Source organism: Rhinolophus sinicus, linkage group LG03 (genome assembly GCF_036562045.2).
Source record: "Rhinolophus sinicus isolate RSC01 linkage group LG03, ASM3656204v1, whole genome shotgun sequence".
Classification (NCBI taxonomy): domain Eukaryota; kingdom Metazoa; phylum Chordata; class Mammalia; order Chiroptera; family Rhinolophidae; genus Rhinolophus; species Rhinolophus sinicus.
Window position 1 is genome coordinate 138,090,496 of NC_133753.1, and position 19,368 is coordinate 138,109,863.

A 19,368-nucleotide genomic window follows, 5' to 3' on the forward strand; every position below is an offset into this window, starting at 1 on the left:
TTTAAAGTGTTCTTTGAATGGGGCATTATATTGCTCCCTGGAGAATTTGATGAGAATTCTCATACCATCCCTCTTTAATTTCTGAAAATTTTATTTTGCTTCTCAGTAAGAAATCGCTCTAATTTGACCAATAACTTTAGTTATATGATTCATCCTTAATAGGATGAATCGCCAGGCCCCCAATCTCCTGATGGTGAGATTTTGTGTTTGTTATCTCACTTTCAGTTTGCATGAAGTACCTTCCAGGGAATCTGACTTATGAACCTGTATTGTACTAAATTGTAGATATTTATTTTCTGTTCTGGGAGATGTTTTTGGAGGGATGATCTCTGTATTCCTGGTACCTAGCACAGCCTGGTGCATAGTAGGTCTGTGTTCAGTAAACATTTGGTGATCAAGGAGTGTAATGTAGCTTTCTTAATCGGTGGTTCTTAAGTCTGTGTAAAAGACAGAGGGGTCTTGCTAACAGAGTAGCACCTTTATTGGTTTGTGGTTTATAGTCAGTTTACTCAGAATGAGTCCAAATCAACTGGCGGCTTCATATATATAATCTAGTCCTCTGGGCTCCTTAACTGGTGCTCTGGATTCACCAGCTCAGCCTATGATTTGTACCAGCATGCCCTCTGCTTCCCCTGGGCTTTGCCCCTCTCTGCACAGGGCAGGACCTTTGGAGAGGCTGCTTCTCTCTCTTCCTCTGGCTTGTTCGCTGTAGAAGAGCAGTCACTCTGCTCCCTGGGTGCCCACAAGGACCAGGCACTGAGCTAAGTGCTTTATACATATCCTTTCACTTAATGATCTCCTTTAAACCTCACAACAACCCTTTGCAGGAGGCATTATCCACTGCAGAGAGATGTATCTTGCTTAAATCATGGGGATCTCAATCCAGATCTCTTAGATTCCAAAGCCTGCGCTATTAGCCTGTCCCTTTGGCTGAGTCTGGGAGAAGCTCCCAGCGTGTGGTGCTGTGGGGGCTGATCGGATCTGGAGGTCCAGATTCACTGCAGTTAGTATCCCCGAACGACGAACTGTCTGACTGATAAAACACAGCAAATCACAATTACTTTGAGAATGGGGTAAGGCAGAGCAATTGGGAGAAAGCAAAGTTGGGAACAAACCAGTTTGAGTTAAACCTTTAGCCTTTACCTCATAATGTTTCTGTTTTTTTTTTTTTCTTTTTTTCTAAACTTTTTTTTTTTTTAACATGGCCTGACATAAATCAAAGCCTGACGTAATTGACCCAGAATTGATCCCCAAATGTCTTTTGGGGGAACATGCTTTAACTTTGGTTGTTGATTGTGAGGAATGATTGCCGGAAAGTTAATTACACATGCCGTCGTTTATCCACACAATAGGCATAGAAGGCGTGTTCTGCATGGAGGGGAAGAAAAGCCTGCTTGTACGTTAGGGCTGTGCACTGTGCATTGTGTCAGAAGGCCACAAACAGCATTTGAACTGCTCCATTTGAACTGCTGATGTCCCTGGTGTGTATGTGTGTGCATGCATGTGCGCATGTGCACATGCGTGTGCACGCATGCATGTGCATGCATGTGCATGTGCACACACACGTGTGTGCATGTGTGTGTACATGCGTGTGTGCATGCGTATGTGAGGGAGAGGCTGGAAGTGAGGAAGGAGATGGGTCGTGGAAGGCTGCTTGTTGAGCTGAAATGGCAGTGATTTGTTTTTCCTTAATTTTTCAGTTTTTCTAAACATCTTCTGGATCTGATTCATTTAGCTCAGTCTGGTAAAAAGATTGTTTTCTTCCTGCTTGGCATATGCTTATTAATGAGTTCTCATATTTCTTTCCATCAAGGGCTGTTTACTTTGTGGCAACATAAAGTGAGAATCCTTCTCCACAACATCCTCCTAAATGCCCTGGTTTTGACCACCCCTTTAAGTAAACCAAACAGTCAGCGAAAATGGTAGCCAGGCCTTTCCTCTCTCTCACTCTGCTTTCTGGTAAAACATAAATGGGATTTAAACCACAAATGGCCAATTAAAGCACGTCATGCCTTTTTCCTTTAGCCATAAGACAGTAGTTATCCTAAGTAAATACAACAAACAGGCTATTTTGTGGTAGTCTAACCCTAGCAACACTTTTTTTTTTAAAATGAAAGCCTTATGAAAACAAAATGTCGTGACTTTTTGTAACGCTGCACAATGAAATACATATGTATTCCAATATGGAACCAGGCATTGTTTGAGGTCAGAGCAATTCATCCTGGGCTATTCTGTGCTGCAGTGTCCGGCAAATTGCATGACCCGCTTGTTAGGCTTGACAACAGTGTTTTACCTAACAAAGGCCTCTGCAGCGCCGAGCAGCAGTGGAATGTCAGAATGAGCACATTTCACACACAGATGTGCAGCCATAATAGCCTATAAGAAGATGCATGCGGCAGGGAGCAAAGGTGGGGGCTGGGTGCGCGGAGCAATGCGATGTGTGAGTGTGTAGGTTGGGGGCCAGCAGGAGGGGGAGGCCACAGTTAGCAGTAGGGACATGGCCCCACTGACCACATTTAATCAGCCCTCTGTAAACAATTCAACATTTTCATTGTTCTCTAAAAACTAATAAAGAGAAACAAGCACTTTTCATTCATCTTGAAGTAATTTTCTGTCAGGTTGCAGCCCCTTGTGGCCTCCAGCTCTTGCAATGCTAGCTGTGTGATACAACAACTATTGCAATTTATTTTACAAACTCTGGTCATTCACATGTCAGTTAGTGTTCACCAAGCCGGCATCTGAAATTGTGCAGTTAACGAGTTTTACAACATTTCTATCAAGAGAAACTGTTTAGCATAACTGACTCTTAAGGAGTTATTATACCTCTAAAAATCCATTTTAAGGGGCATTATTTAAATAAAATAGAAAAACGGTTCACTGCCTTTTAAAGAGGCTACAAAAAAAGTCCATCAGCTCCAGCGCAGTAATCCTCAGCTTAAAGCACTCTTGAGAGTACTTCTGGGAATTGTCAGCATAATGAAATGTTTTGTGAAATGTCCAGATAGATTCCTCTACTCAACAATTTTACTGCACCATATTTATTTTCCTCCCAGTTTTTAAAGAAGTGAATTACTTTTAGAGAGGATGACTCTATGTTGTATAGATTAACTGAGCACATTATCACCCAGGTTGTAGCAGACGTGATGGTTCTGTTTGCAGAGCCACCTAGGCCTCTGCAGACAGGGGCAACTTGGAGAGAGGACGTTTCCCCCTTAGTGCTTTAGCTCCAAAAGGGTTAAGTCACAATGAGGCTTACAGAGTTTCACATTTTCCTTGTGCCACGTTTTCCGCAGATTTTTAAACAACCTTGGTACACAGTGGCACCTGTAAATACTTTCTTTAAACTTTACAAAATGGACTCTGTTTTCATACCCTAAATAAATAAATGCAGGAAAACTGATACACATGTACAGGCATAATGATGCATATTGTTTGAATCTGGCCCATTTCAGTAGGAGATGCTTGAACATTTTACTTCAGAAGAATAGATGCCTCACATTAACTGAGATGGCCAGTGACCCCAAACCAATTAAAGGCTAGAGTCCATAATGGAGCACTATATGGTATAGCAGCGAGTTCATTTAGCATATTATATTACCTAACAGAAGTGGAAGCCACCACTTGTAATGTAAATGGCTTAATGGTTCTTTCTACGATGAGCAAGACCAGGAGAAAAATTATGTTCTGCTGTAACAAGAGACATTCCATATCCTTAGGAGGTGTATCTATAACATGACACATTTTCATTTTGCCACCAACGGTCCCCTAATTTTTTAGACTGATATTTGTGCACACGACTTTAATTTTCTGAGGGAGACAGGCAGGTGTTCTTGTGCCTGTTAGCTGTATCTGCCCATAAGAAGCACAGTAACATCCATGAACCAAATACAATTTGACATAATTCATGCCTTTATTACCTCCTACAGAATGATATTATTTCATGCTGGCACATTAATGTTTCCAGCATGATACTGTCATTCCTGGAAATTTTACCTTCTGAAGTTCAAATATTGAGAAGTGAGTTTCAAAACCTTCTAACTGCATTAGATTTGGGAAAAATGCAATTTATTCCAAGGTCAGCTTTTTCCCTTCTGTTTTGGTATTTGGGTGGCACAGCAGATAATGTTCAGACAATGAGCAAAGATTGTATCTGAAAACGCTCACCTCTTCTTAACCAAAAAGCTTGTCCCAATATATTTTCATTTTTGTAAATAATGTTTTGTCAGCACATCACACTTTGCTTGCCCCTAGTAATGTAAACTGAGGAGATGTTGACCAAAAATGTTTAAATGGTTGCAACTTGAATCCATTTGATGATCTGTCTTAATACTCCAGCATTCACAATTAGCTAGGGCAAATGGAGTGTATAAGTTTCCTATTGCTGCCATAACAAAGTACCACAAATGTAGTGTCTTCAAATAACACAAATTTATTATCTTAAAGTTCTGTAGGTCAGAGATCTCATTGGGCTAAAATCACTTGTTGACTGAGCAGCATTCCTTCTGAAGGCTTAGGGGAGAGTCTATTTCCTTGCCTTTCCTAGCTTCTGCCGTAGAGACTGCCTGCCTTCTTTGGTTCATGGCGCCTTCTTCCATCTTCAGGACTAGCAATGGTGAGTCAAATCCTTCTTACATGTCATCTGTCCAATCCTCTTCCATTGTCATCTCTCTCTCTCTGTCTGACTGCAGCTGGAAACAGTTCTCCACCTTTAAGAGCTCATGGGATTAGATTGGGCCCACCCAAATAATCCAGGAGAATCCCCTCATCTCGAGGTCCATACCCTTTATTACATGTACAAAGTCTCTTTGCCATGTAAGATACCATATTCACAATTTTTGGAAAATAGAATTTAGACATCTTTGGGGGAGGGAGCATTAGTCTGCCCTCCAGAAGGAATCTCGGAGCTTTCTTGCTCATACCAATATTTGAAGGATTAATAGCAGCTCCCAGCCTAGTAGTCTCCAATGTTTTAAAATCATGCATGAAAATAGTTTTAAAAATTTGAGTATGCACCCCAAAATATGTACATTTCCTTCTAAACTATACTACTGTTGTCCATATTAATATATATACAATTAGTAAAGTTTCATTTCTTCTTAGTATATAAAGAAAAACAGATCTTCTCATGGTTTCTTTGCACCCTATGCATCATCTCATGTGCCCCTAGGTATGTGTGCACCTTATTTAGGACAAGAAGGAAAAAGATGAAGTTTGAACTAACACGCGTAAATGTGGTTCTTTACTCTTTCAGATGTATAAGGCTCCAGGTGAGGAAGGGACTGCAGAGACTTTTCAGTCGTCTCTGATAGTTTTTGGAAGTGAGGAAGAAGTTATTTATTTGCTTCACTTACAGTATTATTGGCATTTGTAATTCCAGAGTGTAACAGTATAGAATGTAACATGCCCCAAATTTTCCTGAAAATTGGAAGCTGCCAATTATAGAATTACAAGACAAATGCCATTTTGTAAAAGACTAGAAAGAGATTGTTTACCAAAAGCTGTAGAATAAGGCCATATCTCTTTAGAACATCTACTCATGTCAGTGCGCTTGAAAATCCCCAGAAGCCAATTGCTCAGTGACTATTTTAAACACTAGTAGCAAGGTCTCTGTGCAACTGAGCTGAAGAAATGTTGAAGTTCACTTTAAATCATATTTTTCGACTTTAAAAAACATCTATATTACACCTGCCACACTTGATCTCTGTGGCATGTAGGCTTCTTACAGTGTAGGAAAACCAGAAATTGTAACAGAAGCCAACTCTGTAAGTCCCCTTGTGTTAAAATTTGAGATGTTTTCAGAGCAGTCACCCTCAAAAATGGGATCTTGCTAAGACATGCTGATACACCTCTGAAATCAAACAGAACTTCTGCTGGTGAATAAAAGTAGGTTGCCACAAAAATGTACATCAATTAGGAAACACGTCAATGAGTTTTTGCCAACTGCCGTAAGTGTCCCGGAGGCAGTCTGAGCAGTATATTTTTATTTGATTTGCTCCAGGCCACTTCCATTCTCTTCCTAAAAGGTGGACAGGGAGTCTCAAGTCCTTCGCTGATAGTTTCCATCAATGATCTCAAAATGTAACTGATAACATGTCAATGATTACTGTACAAAGAAGTTAAACATTACATCTAAATTTCCTCACTGAAACCCAATCCAGGGATTAGCAACAATAGGGAATCTGTTTTATTTGCATTTAATTTGTACCTTCACACTATTATCTCCTATGTTTTAGTTTCAGGAAATGTGGTCTCAGGCTATTATAACCACATTTCATGCTGCTGTTGCACTGTTATTTGATCTCTATGGTTGGAGATGACTTACTGAAAAAATAAAGCCAGCATACTTTATTTTAATTATACCAGCGCAGTGTCTAAATAAAAAATGTACTTTGTATTTAATGTGGAGCACAGATTAACAGTTTTATGGGACATAAAATCTATCTATATCATTTTCTATTTACCCATCAGTTATATATCTTTTTCTCAGCAAAACAAATGCCTATGGTGTGAAAACAAGAAGGAGAGCATCGAAGTTACAATCACATGGGCAGTAAATAACATCTTAATTGGTCTGGAATGCCGGAGTTTGATTTTTTTTTTCCTGCCTGGCTTTTATTTATTGATCTCTATAGCTTATTTATCTTCCCAGTGATTTGTACAAGTCTATCTCCTTTCCTCAATAAGCCAATCTATGGTGGTTTTATATTTCAAATCCCATCTGGGGAAATGGTCTGGTGAGAGAAGTGCAGTTGCTCCTGGAAAAGCCATAATTTAAAAGCTTTTGTAGAGGTTAGGGTAACTTCTCAGTTCTTACACTTTGTCTTCTGGAAAAAAGAAGGAAAGAAGAAGTGCAGCTATTAGGAAGTTGCCACCCAATGTATGTTCCAACAATTCTTTACTCTCCACTTGTTTGGCAGCAGTAAGAAAACAAAGAAGGATTTAGTGTACACTGGGAAATGTCTTTTAAATGTTCCTGTACATGATTTAACTTCTAGTGAGGGAAGCAGACAGGAATGGATTGTGCATGTCTAATACATCGTACATAAACCCTGGAGTTTCTTCTGTATGCATTTCTACAGCTCCATTTCTAATATCTTTTTGAAACGGCACTTGAGGATAAAATACACTTCCAATGACACATTATACTCCCTAGTGCAGTTGAGGACTGGCCAATGTAACCATTCTCAGGAAAGCTGGTTGGCAAAAAACCCCAACACTTGGTCTAGCATACAGACATCCACAACTAAAGTCAACGCTGGAAAATTAGTACTTGTTTTCCTCCTAAATCAATGATCTCCTTGTTTGTCAAATCAGCACTTTCAGTGTTTGTCATGATTCAGTTTGGGTGTCTTGTTCTCACAAACTATGGAAGCGTGTTCTGAAAGATGTCCTCTGTTGATAGCTGAGGGGAAAACAAGTTTACAGATGGCAGTGCTCTACTTAATGCTATGCAAGTGATAACTTTGCAAAGTGATTCTAATAAACAGATTCTGAAGAAGAGACTCTGATCCCTTCCATCAGCACCCTAATATAACCTTAACTGCCTTCATATGAGCTAATGAAAATTTGGGGCTGGTCTTTGAGAGAAAGCATTTACATTTGCCATAATTAGTGGCAGCAGGCAGATCTCACTGCATCCAGGGGGAGTCTTGAGGCAACTTCTTGGTCGACTATTAGTGCTTAATTTCTGAATGTCAAACCCTGCATGTCTTAATTTCTAGAGAATAAGCTCAATTGAACTTGCTCCCCAGTTATGCAAAAACTGCTCAGATAAAACCAAGTGGACACCAATGTAATGAATGTGGTTATTAAATTGTTTCAATTGAAAGAACCCTATTTTTACACCATCATAATGGGAACAATTTATCCCCACTGATCGGTCTCTCTCTCTCTCTCTCTCTCTCTCTCTCTCTCTCTCTCTCTCTGAGCTCTCTTTGATCTTGAAGCATATTTCGGTGGTGTGTCCTATTGAAAAGTGAAACTGGGGCAATTTTAATGCTTTTGTACCTTACCAGTGCTCTATTTTTTCGCTGTTTAAAAATAGCTGTTAATTATAAGTGCAGTTTAAATGTCTCAAGTGACCCAGAAATGCAGGTTGGAATGAGACAGATTGTGTGTCTCATAAAACAGATGTACTTTCACAGAGCATTCTGAATTCAGCCTTCCCTCTGTATCCTCCTCTTGGGTTATTTCAATCAGGTATTGAGCCGGTCTAGCACTGTGCTATAAAATCGCACACATTTGAACATGGAAAAAGAAAAGTGGATCTTTTTTTTCTTTTTCGCATCACAAAGAAAAGCCTCTTTTGTATATTAGTGCCTACTACGTGGATGAATATGGTGCTGTTGGTGTTGGATAATGGAACAAGAGCCACTTTCCTGGCCAGGACGACCACATGATTCTCTAGAGCTCCACTCTGCCTGTCCCTTGGGTCAGGGGACTTTGCGTTGAAAGAACCCGTAGTGGGATAAACATATCCCTGAGGTCCTTCAGATTGACTCAATAGTGCCTGAGGACATATGAACCTCCTGCTAGATTTCAAAGGACTGTGATTCTTCACCTGTTTCATAAACTTGTGTTTTTAGCTCCTTGCTGACACTTAGATCCTGGAGGTGGTTATACTGCTGGTGCTGCTTTCAGGGACCAAGACTTTATAATAAGCCATGTGCTAACTCAATATAATCACATTATTCATTTAGTCTTCTGAAGATGGACACGTCTGGTGCTTACCTAATCCTACGTATATGCTTGTGTGGAAGGTACTCCTATTTGGTGCAGTTGCAAGAAGTGGTTTCAAAATTGAATTTAAAATAGAGTACATTCCAATGATTTGATGATTCCCCCCCCCCAAGTTTGTTAAGATTTTTGGGACACATCCCACAGCCACCTGAATCTGAACATTTGTATGGTGAAGGCATTCAAGACCCAGTCCCTCCTGCTCCTAGGTTCAGATCCCACAGTCCAATCTCTCCTGCTATCAGGACAGAAACATGTCTCAGAGTGGGGAGGGCAGTTTATATGCATTGGCTCCCTACCTGCTTCAAGCTAGAAATGCCCAACAGAGCAGTTTTTCATTCCATAGCAAATGCCATGGAACACAGCCATGGTGTGGGCTGAGGGACCGATTCTTTAAGTACTTTCTAGAAAACTTGTAGACATGTTAGTCAAGTTCTAAATGTAAGCACTGATTTGAACATTTTCTTTATAGCTAATTTTCCATTTGTAATTTTAGCTTGATTGATTCTAATGTATTAATTCCAATTTGTCCAATAATATTTAATGTTTATAATCTTATAAGTGACAGTCCAAAACACTTGGGTTATGGTCTCATGATAAGTCCATGGTTTATTTTCCAGAAAAAGGGAAGGGATGGCCTCGGGTAAGTTTAAGAGAATCTGTGTCATACAGAGTTGGTACTGAAAACAAATTCCGAAATAAATTCTTTAAATCTGTGTCTTATAAAAGCATTCCACTCACGGAGATACAGTTATATGGCTGTTGGAAGAGAAATGGTAAGACATTTATAGACACAATGCAAATAATACTATTTCTAAGTAGAGTAATTCTGAAAATAGAACTGTTGGGAAAGGCAGTCTCCTGTATGCAGTCTTCGGACCTCACTCATCCACATAAGAATAGGCTTTGGGCCTAGAACTCTCCTTACCAAGAGATAAAGAGTCCTCACAGCCTGTGCTGGACTGGTCATCTTGGGTCGACACATCTTTTCCTGTTTCAGACTCAATGTGTGCTCCTTTGTTTGGCTTAAGCGTGTGTGTCATATGGTACCTGGCCAACCCCACTGTTATAATCTGTCACATGGCGAGGGAACAGGGTCCTTCATTCTGTGGCACAAAAGGTGTGCATGCAAGCCACTGGTCCTGTGGCTGGATGCCCGGAGTGACCCCTGACCACAGGCAACAGATGCCACGACGGAAGCTGAATTTTCTCTGTCTCTTCTTACGTGAGACATCCAGTGCCTGACTGTGCTATGTTTTCCATTGGCAACTCAGATACCAAGGTGCAGCAGGCAGAAGTGTTCTGACTGCTACTCCTGGTGACAGGCAACAAATGCCACTTCTCAGTAGGAACAAATTACTATGTAAGATATGTGGGGTTGGAAATGTCTTAGATCCTTACTTTCTAACAAGGTTCTTTATAGAAGTGGAAAGACTAATTTCAATCTGGAGACACTGACAATTACAGATTGTGGACGTTGAATGGGCATTGGGACTGTGATATCCAGGTCCAGATAAGAGTCTGGATAGATGGTTGGTATGGGACGGGTTGGACTGTGGGTGAAACCTGGTTTTGAGAGGTGAGCAGGCCGGGATGGGAACATCCTCGTTCTGAAAGCCAGGTGTTAGAATTATCCGTAGAAGCAACAAAAGAATGAGGATCAGAGCAGGCAGTGAGCTGGAAGCCAGGTAGACATTTAAGAAAAACAGAGCCTCCAATTCCAGATGTCCAAATGAGGAAGGAGTCCAAAACCAGGCAACTGCCAGCAACCAGGCGCCTGGGAAGCTGAAGAGGAATGACCAAACAAGCATGAGCATAGGTGTGAGGCCTCAGAAGCAGAAAGGACTATGATGGATGAGGCAGCTTTCCGACTTCAGGTGCCAGAGAAAGGGAGGGACCTCAAGTCAGCTATCCGGGTGGAGCAGACAGGGAGGGAATGGACTGTTGGCTTTGCCGACGTGAGGGCTGACGTCTGGTAGCCAGATGCTGAGGACTGGTGTGTCACAGGAGTCACAGGATCTGCTTATGAGCTTAATTCTCCTGGCCCTGGGCCTTGTCTCCCGGGAAGTTTTTGTCCTCCAACTCCCCCAGAAATTTCCCAGTAATAACCCGGTTCAAGCCTGTTCTCAGGCCATTTCATATAAAGGCAGAAGGCCCCACACCAAGATATACACAAAGGCTATGGGTGATGACGGGTGTTCTTAATTTTCTTCTCTTATTTGTATTCTCTACAGATCTTTTATAACTGTTGTAAAAAAATTTTAAAAGTAAGTAAATTTCTTATGTGACACAGTGACAAATCCTTAATTCTCTTTTACCTCCCAGCTTTATGACTTGGGCAAGTTACTTACACTTCAGAACTGCAGTTGGCTTGTCTCTAAAATGTGAATAATAAGACCAAATGGTTATTATTCCCCAGTCTTCCATATAAAGGAGGGCATTTGCCTTCCCTAGGAAAAATAGTGAAGGGGGAACTCTTCCATCTTCTTCCTTTTTCACTTTTCCCACTGGAACAAGGAATCATTTATTGATGGGGTACTTTGCTTGATCTCTTTCCCTTTCTGTCTCTTCTGTGGAATGCAGACATCTTCCCCCCCACCCCCACCCTTGCCCTGAATTAAGCTTACAGGAATAAGTCTTAACTTGTGGAGGAAGCTTTCCCTTTTGGAGTTATACATTAAAAACCTCATTTGACAGCAAATCCACGTCACATTTTTCTAGTTCTGTTTTTCAGGATTAAAATTGATATTTTAATCTATACTGATGTGATCCTTGGGTCTTACTTAACTGGATCCACACTCTGAGTGCCAGTAGGCAGTAAACAATACCAAGGAATAGCACCGTCCATCTCTCCTTTCAACACCCCCAGGGCCGTGAGGCTTGGAAATCATATGTGATGTGCCTCGTACCGTGCCTGACTACTCGTGGTAATTCGGTAAATGGAAGTTAATAATAATGGTGATTGTCATGGTAGCTTTCTTCCTATTCTTACCGACTGTTGGGGGCATTGTTATTCCTCTGGGCTGGCAAGTCTTTTTCTTTCCTCTGTTTCCATCTGCTTTATGGTCCAGCATACTCTTTCCAAAGATCTATCCTTTCTGCTGTGTGACCTTCACAGCTATTTCCTTTCTTTGTCATCAATACTGCTTTTCATCAGTGGAGGCAGAACACTATTTCTGGTCTTCCCAGGGCTGCCCAATGGCCAGGCATCCGGCTGGTCCCACCTCTCACTAAGCTGTTTCTATTCCCCCTCTCACGTCCGCTGTCCTTCTCAGGACAGGACTCTGCCCTCTGCACCTGGGCTCCAGATCCACTGCCCTCGTTTAGAGACTCACGGCCTCCCCACAGCACAGTGGCCCCTGGGAACCACGTTCTCTTCCCTGCCCGACTCCTACTTCTGGCCCACAATCACTGCCTGGCTATCTTCCTCCTATCATCTGTATTCAACCATGGCTCCAGTCACCTGCCGCAATCTATCACACTCCCATTTAAGAACCATGCCTAGACCCCCCACATTTCTTCTGACCTCTCATCCCCTGTTTCTCCTCATCCCTCAGGCCACTGTACCACACTGGCTTTCCTAAGGGAGCACTTTTGCCATCACGCCCCCCAACCCGCCCCAACTTTGCCTTTGCTGTCCCCTCAGCCTGGAATACTCTTCCTCCACAAAGCCACAAGGCTCACCATGCCTTTTAAGTTTCAATTCAAATTCTGCCTGCCCAGAGAGGCTTCCTTTGGCCACCTCCACCCCTGCCCACTCTTCATGCCTTTTCTCTGCTTTATTATTATTTTTTCATTGCACCTTTAAGTACTGGGTCTTAGATTGTATTTCAATTTTGTCGTTTGTTTAGCTATACCCTACTCACCATGTATGCAAGCACCATGACAGCAGGACTTCCATCTTTTTTGTTTTCTGGGGACAGAGCCTACAATAGTGTCCGGCACACAGTAGGTGCTCAGTGAATCACCCATCCCTTTGACAACACAATTCCATCGTTCTTAGGAACCTTAGTTGACTATTACTACAATTAAATGTGATAGAAATAAAAGAAAAAATATTTAGAAATATAGATTTATAATCTCTTCTGCAATTTTGAAACTACTAAAGCTTAGAAACCAAAAATTTTTTTTTCTAGCAAATTCATTTAGTCCAAAACCTGACCTGAGCTTGTATAGACTATGTTTAATATTTATTTCATTTAATATGAATATGCATGTATTTCACTGCCTAAATAATAATGTGCTTGATTTCAGTGTGCTTCTCCAAACCCTGAGAATTATATACAGTATATGCATTACACTAACCTTCAAAGTTGAGAAATTTTGAGCTCTGAATACATATAGCCCCAAGGATTTCAGACAAGGGACCTCAGACCAGCGTTTTCTATCCTTCCTCTTTTGTTCTCTGCTAGAGAGAATGAAGGAGAGGAGAGAGAAGTAAGGAGGTGAAGAGAATTACCACTCGGTGAGCTGGGGAAGTAGTTTGAGGGAATTTGTGGAAAGAAAGGAGTGGAGAGGACAGCTGCCTTATGGGTAACTTTGGGGTATGCTAAGAAGATCTTTAAGAAAGTATAATAAGTCTTGCTGCATATTGTGCAATGCAATTCCCCTATGCCACTAACTGCAGACCTACAGTAAAAAATATCATTGTTTTTTAGTGCTTTATGTACTTAGAGTTTTATTTTGGATACATCACTATACTGATCAAATTCAAGACACCCAGTATATTTTTGGTTCCAGGAACATTCATAAGAGATTGCATATCTGTTACCGGTTTATACTGAAATGTGAAAACTGCAGTGTATTCCTGTTCTGAGATTTTTTTTCTTTTCGTACCGTAAGAATATGGATAGGTTCTTACCAGAATATTAAAAAAATTACTTAGGTAGCTTTAAGATGAATCAAATAAATTAATACATCAAACATAGGATAGTGGTTGAAGATAAATTTGAGTTGGTATTCAAATATTATCTATTAAGCAATTATACTGGGTAGGTGCTATGCCAGGAACTTTCACATATGTCAGATTCTAAATTCTAAGGGAAACTGTTTAAGTATTAATTTCCCTATTGTGTTTTAATCAGATGTTAGTATATTGGGCTAACCCTCATATGATACATATCTCTTAGCATGGAGTAGAATGATTTTTTTGGGGGGGATAGGGGGGTATACAATTCTTAATTTCCTGTAGTAATAGATCAAGATGATTTAATTTGTTATTTTTCTTCCAGACATTTTGGCAATATGTAACATGACCTTAATCCTAGTTTATTTGGGCTGATGAGAAAATGTTTCAACGTTATCGCTTAAAATTTTCTCACTGGTTAAAATGATTAGATTCTACCTAGGTAACGCTTTGTGTCTTTCTAGTACTTTATGGTGTGGTAACAATAACTGCAGAGCCCTGCTCCTTAGGGGGGTATTTCCCTCCTTACTCTTGAGCAGAGTGTTATGCCTATGGGTGAGGGCAAGGAAGGAAGGATTCATGCAAGGAGAATTAGGTTCCCCATGACCAAGTAGAGACCAAACCATGTGAATGGAGGAACTAAAATGAAAAAATAAAAAAATAAAAAATCAGAGTTCCTGAAGCTGGTGGTGTCTTGATAATATTAGATAACTGTTCTAAGTTAACTTTTAGTACATTGGAAAATACAAAGATTTGATACACTAGTGGCAGGCACAGCATGGTTAATTTATATAATGTGACAAGAAAACTAGCATTCGGAAACAAATTGGCAATTATCAAAGTAATTTTTGCATCTCTTTTCACTCTGTCTTGGGGAAATAAGCTTTTGGGTATTGCCTAGGCAACAATATTTCAATTTCATTCAAAATGATCACTATTATGATAGTAAAGATCAAATTTCATTAAATCTAGACACATAGTACCTTTCATTTTTAAAACTCAAAATCTTTTCTCTTTCTTAAAGAATACCCAGTATCGTGTGTACTAAAAAATTGTGTTAATAACAAAATATTTTCTAAAACTTGATAGATACTCAAAATTTGCACTAAGTACTTACTATGTGTCAGGTTCTCTGCAAAGGGCTTTAAATATGTACTCTTAATTCTCACAGCAGTCCTGAGAGAGAGGAATTATTAAGGTCATTTTACCTCAATGTGGAAATTGAGATTCAGAGATTAAGGAACATGTTCAGTATCACCCAGAGAGTCAGCAGCAGATTCAGGACTTGAACCTGGGTGGATCTGATTGTCAAAGGCTTTGGAACCTTCCATAATACAGTGGGGGGGGGGAGGAACAAATTTTACTCTACCCTTTTAGGTTCTTTCAGCTGCTCTAATAATTAAATCAACCTGAGACAGATTAACAAGAGAAAATTACCAAATTTAATTCCATACCTACATGTGGGAATCCCACTTACATGAGAGTCAGAGACCCTACATACATGAGAGGTTCAGAGACTGGAAGTTAAAATGAGATGTATATGGCATTCCGAGCTTAGGGTGAGGTAAGGCGTCTGTGGCTCCAGAGGGGAGGATGGTCATTCACAGGATGATAAGAAGAGCAGATGTTCAGTAATTAGTAGTTTGCCCTGCCATATACATAGGTCATAAAAAAATGTTTCTGGTAATAACTCAACTCTCACTACAGACAAGGTCCCCAATTTAGATTCTTTCAGTGAAAGGTAAAAGTTTCTCTTAGGCAGGGTCTCAATTGCCTCTAGCTCAAAGTAATCTATATGCCAAAGTAGCACATCTTGGGGAGGCCTGTTCTGAACCCCTTCAATACCATGCTGTCTTCTCACTCCACGTAAGCAAACGATGATAGCTTGTAAGAGACATTAATGTGTTGGGTGTGTTCCAGGAAAAAAACAAAAACAAAAAAACCTGAGTCTAGATGATGACAGAAAACACAACCTATAAAATGTTCCAATGACTTGTAATATATGGGTCATGTTAGAAATGCTCACAAGAGTTAGAATAACTAACAGATACCTTGCAAAAGCTGCAGGTGCAATTCCTAAGAATGAATTATTTTTAAACTAATACAGTTCACATATTTCTCTTAGTACCTTCATTAGGCTTCTTATAAGACCATGGGTATTCAGTGAGAGTGAACCAGATCAGAGCTCTGAGATTTGGTCAATGAGAATATTTATTTTATGTAGAAGCCAGCATTTTTTCAGGATGAGTATGAGGGCAGTGATTCTTCAAGCAGAAGTGAGCAGGGGTGCACTATACCCCTTTACTGCCACCCCCAATATCATAATGGTTGCAGGGGACTGTGTAATTTGAAGACAAATCATTCTGCTTTATTTCTTTGATTCAGTGCAAATAAGAATATTCATTTTGCTTTGAATTTATAGGGCATTCAAAGAAGGCATGAGATTTTGATACATATCAAAGGAGGTTACCAGTTTCAAACATGTGAAAAACACTTTGCTAGAGAGAACTTCTCAATTCTTTTAGACTGTTTGCCTTCTACTGATTCACAGGAGCACAGAAACAGATGTTAGACTTACTTCTAGGATGAGTCACTGAGAAAAACTAGGCATTTCACTTATGATAGTGACACTTTTATAAGATAAAGTATAATTTTAAAAGTTAATACATAAATTAGTAATTGTCCCTATAACCAAGAAATCCATTTTGAAATCTCTATGTACAAGTGATGTACCTTCTAAAGTAAAATGTTATCTGAACCTTTAATCGTTTGTGTATTTGGACATTCGTGTGATCACTTGGGTCATTTTCATGGCATTTGGTCAGTTCGGTATTTTCTGTTTATAATAAGCACTGGTATTAGTCCAGTAAAATCCAGGCATTCAGCGTCTTCAAATGATTCATGGTTTCTTCTAGCACAAGGCAGTTTATAATAGTCAGGTGTCAAATTTCTACGTTAGCTCTCAGCTCCTTTCTGTTATTTTGTGTTAAGTCTTGATTTGTACTCCCCTTCCTTTTCTGTTGTGGAATTGAGCTACCTTTTATAAAGTGGAGGCACCTTATAAATACCACTATTGCTGCCCCCTGTCACTCCTAACTCCAATCTGTTTCCCTTGCGATGGGATATACTTGGCTTTTTCTAAAAGGACCATGCCTTTCTACTTCCCAGTTCAGAAGTAAAATAAAATATGTGAGAGCCATGTGATTAAGGAGGGGACAAAGGAAAGAATCAATATTTGCTGGGCCTTCCATGTGTTATCTTGTGTGATCTAGGTAGATACTGGAAACAGTAAATTCACTGCATTTATGTTATTGTAATGATAACATCAGTTCGGTTTCAGGCTCTTCTTATGATACCTTCTGATGACAATTTTTGTGATTTGATTTGTGTGTAATTGAGAGAGAGAGGATGTGTTTGTTGTTCTAGTCATGCTACATGTTGACAGATCATGTTTGATTAGCGTAGTGGAGACTGAGGGTCAGAATGTCTCCAGAACCGCTTTGTTTCTGGGTGTTGATGTGGTGAGGGCCATGTGGATGGCATATGGACACCCTGAGGCAACCTAAATCCGATTTCAGCGTGGTGGGCTGTGCCTGGTGACTGATGACACATTGAGCAGACAACAAGCAAATTAGATGTTTCAACCACCTGGTGGACTGGATGTTACTGCCTTTCCCAACACTGACTGCAGTCTCCCTTTTAAGTCCTTTTGCCACAGTAAACCAAGTTAACCCAACTTTGCTGTACAGGTATCAGGAGGCAGGAAGGCATGGTAGGGGGGCTCAGTGGGCTGACTCTGGAGGGACGCTGCCTGGCAATGGCTCCTGGTCCTACCACAGACTGCCTTTGTCACCTAGGATAAGCCACTGAAACTTTTGTAGACTTGGTTCTTTTCAACTGTAAAATGAGTATAAGAATAGCACCTACAAAGCGCGTAAAGTACAAAGGGTAGTGCCTGACACACTGTTAGTGCTCAGTTGTCACTGCTGTCATCATCATCATCATCACCAGAGTAACAACAACCATTATGAAAACAAGAATCCCAATAAATCAACACCATGACTTCAACCAGACAAGTTCTATTAACATTGTATCCCCTTAACTTTCCATATAATGCTAACGTATGCATTTAATAATCTTAATTGTCAGGAAACTTCTCATTTTTAACCTAAATCCTGAATGCTATAGATAGGTTCTCATTCCTCTTGAACTACCCATGGAGATTGTTTTCCTTAGAGTCTTCATTTTCTATAAAATTTTCTCCATCCTTCCCAGAAGGCCCTAATTTCATTAGATTTTTGGAGGACAAGGAATATAAGTTTAACTCTTGAAATAGCCTCATTTTAGTCTATTTTGTCACCTCAAATAAATTCGTTAGAAAAAAAATGAGTTCTTTTCCTTTGTTTTTCATGGCTATTTTATAATGGAATGAACCATATGGATTTAAACATGTCACAAAATCATTCTTTGGCAAGGGCAGTTTGCCTGAAAGACAAAGTTGAATCTATTTAATAGATATTTTGGAAAAGAGAAAAAGAAAAATCATGTTGGTCCAAGATTCTGTTTTGGGCACATTTGGGGGACAATGTTATTTTATAGAAACTAATTTTATTTTCCTTATTCTTCCTTAATGTGGTTAGGTAATTCATATTCATGTTAAGTGCTATTAAAATAAATGTAACTATTTTAAATTTGATGAGCACATAAATTCTTTTAAATTTGATAAGCACATAAATTCTTTTCTTTCAGTGGAAGCCTATATGACATGAAAAATTTCACTGTCCGACAATTCATATCAGTAGAGACAGATCTTATAAGATGTCTTCTTATTTTAGTCACAAATCAGAAGGGCTTTGTGCCTTACTGCAGGGAAGACGTGTACATGCATTATGAATTCTCTCTTTCACATTCTAGAAATTACAACCACGAACTTTAGGTAGTTTTGAAAGCCCTTTCAAATTATCAAATGCTATCGACTAGAACTTTTCAAGCTTTAATGTGTGGAGGAATCATGCAGTGGATCTTGTGAGAATTCAGAGGCTGACTCAGTATGTCTGGGGTGGAACCTGAAATTTTGCATTTCTAACAGGTCTCAGGTGATTGCAATGCTGCTGGTCCTGTACCACATTTGAAGTAGCAAGACTGTGTGGACTTCCCCTCCTCTGTGTGACTTCTACCCATTTCGGAAACTCAACAGGGTTTTCTGTATCCAAAAAGTGGGGAGTAACTGAAGTAGTTAGAAGAGAAAATGAAATAAGAAATTACATAGGTAAATGTGAGTCTCGGAATAATCTCCTGGGTCATTGTAATTCATGATCTCTTGGGAGAACAAGTGGGTTTGAGTCAGCTCTTCTGCATTGTGGTTCCTTTCTCCTGTGGCTCATTAGTCACTGTTTTTATTACTATTATTTTGCCTTTGCCATTTGTATGTCTTGTTTCTTTTACAAAGGATGGGAAAACAATACAGTCTGTAAAAGCTGATGACCCAAGGCTGTTCTGAGCTCAGAGAAAAAGAAAGATGCGGTCTTCACAGGAAAATAGATACCAGCCTTGAAATTTAGTGAGATCAACTGCAATGTTTACAAGCAAACATTACCTTCTACTATTTTTGTATGCACCTGAGTTCCTAAAGTAGTTAGGAGGTATTTAATATGGAAGTGGATAGATGAATTCCAAATTGGTGTCAGAGCGATCCTTTGCAACAGGGAACGATCCTGAATGCAAGT